Source organism: Chaetura pelagica, unplaced genomic scaffold (assembly GCF_000747805.2).
Source record: "Chaetura pelagica isolate M959 unplaced genomic scaffold, ChaPel_1.0 scaffold4, whole genome shotgun sequence".
Taxonomy (NCBI): domain Eukaryota; kingdom Metazoa; phylum Chordata; class Aves; order Apodiformes; family Apodidae; genus Chaetura; species Chaetura pelagica.
This window is the reverse complement of record NW_009952882.1, coordinates 159,793-161,810: the sequence shown is the minus strand read 5'-3', so window position 1 is coordinate 161,810 and position 2,018 is coordinate 159,793.

The following is a 2,018-nucleotide window of genomic DNA, read 5'->3' as shown; positions in this document are numbered from 1 at the left end:
CATTAAAATGTTTTATCACCACTGACTTTGTTCATCTCTGTTGTGGGTCATAATATGTCATGTTCCATCCATTGCTACCTTTTAAGTCTTGAAAAGTGAGCTTGTGGGACTTACTTGCTGTTGAATCTGCCTTGAATGAAGCACCTAGTGTTCAAAAGATCTATGGAATATAAACCTTGGCTTGGTAAAAATATTTCCAGCATATGATTGAGGATGCACTAGTTAGATGATATTTTATTATATAGAATGTATATTTGAAATATTTTGCCACATTGTATATGCCTTTTGAGAAAAGAACAATGTAAGAAGTTGTCTTCATGTATCTTTACCAAAAGAGAGTAGGAGGCTTTCACTGTGTGTGACTTTTTGCTTTATTTTTTCCATTAGCCATTACAGTGTTCTTGTTTTGCAGTAAATCTTGTTGTTGGAGGAGGGGAAAAAACCCCACAAAACAAATGAGCATCATCTTCCAGAATTTGCTCAAGTTTTATGGAAGGAAGAAACCTGGCAGAGTCCCATGAAGTCAACATCAGAGCTTCTACTTGAGTGGGGCCAGGATTTCATTCCAGGTCCCCATTGTTAAATGGTAGATCTTTAGCTGCTTCAAAAGATGTATTGCTGCTCAGTCACTTCCGGAATATAAAGCTTACAAACAGGAAATTCACATACTTGGTAGTAATTTTTTACCAAAAAAAATGTGAAAAGAGAACATTATCATATCTTGATGTCACGCTAATGCCATCAAAGCTGAGTAAGAAGGATTAGACAAAATGGCTTCCATGCATAAAGACATTACCCAGTAGCAGGTTGGCTACAGGCCTTGGGATTAGATGTCTGAAAGTGGACACCAAGTTTGTAGAGAAAGTGACTGTCAACAGTGAGACACTTTATAAATATTAGGAGGCTGGCCTCATGGATGAGTTAGAGCAGGGATGGAGCTGACCTAGCTGCATTTTGATTTCCTGTTCTAACATCAACTTCTACCATCATCCCCACCTTTGAAATCCCCTTGACATGACTGTGCTTTCACTGCAGTATTGCACACCTGGACTTCAGTCACTGACAAAATGACAGAACTCCTGATGACTTTGGTAGGGTCAGGATTTTACCACTGATAGGAAAGCTTTTTGCCATAGAAAATACTTAGGAATTCTTAACTCCTAGCATCCTCTTGTGTTGATTTACTGATGTGCAGACAAATGTTAATTTAAGTTTCCTTTTTTAAGAAAAGTAGTTTCCTGACAAATGGAAGTTTTACGAGGTATAGTAGATGATGAAGGACTCTTGAGTGTATAATGCAATTTTTTCCCTTTCCACTTATTAATGGCATCATATATTCTAAAAATGCTGCTGCATTTAGACTAACAGCAGCAGATAAGGCTGTGAATATATAAAGGATCTTCCCAAATGGGTTCTGAATTTTTACTTCTTAACTTATCAGGTCTTTTTTTTTTTTTTTTTTTCCTCCCTTGTTAGCAAACTGGAAAAGGAGATGCTCCTACCTGAGGAATCTTTGCAGTGCTCACAAATTTTACTGTTTGTTTATCACAATTCTGTGCTCATGTTTACTGTGCCCATAACTTTGTATTAAAAAAAAAAGTGTGTGTATATATATAAAAAAATGTAAAATATACATAATTTGGGGACAATATCTGTCCAAGGTACTTGAGCATATATGCCTTACATTCTGGGTTCAATTTACAGAAATAACTTGGCCCTCTCCAGTGGATATCTTGCATCTTCAGCATCTCTTGATGTTAGAGGACAGAGGCACTCAGCACCTTGCAAAGTCTGGCCCAAATTATGCTGCATAGGGGTGGAGAGAAACACAAGGAAAAGCCTGTTGCAATTTCAGTCTTGTACTGGGATGGAGTTTTTTTAGGGCAGATCAGCATCCTTACCCACCTGATGTTTTTGTCATACTTGTGACTGGTCCATCTCCCACAGGTATCAGTTTGAGCTGAATTGGGCTCTTGCACCATAAAAACTACTCTCTTTCTCTGCCAGATTATTCTTTA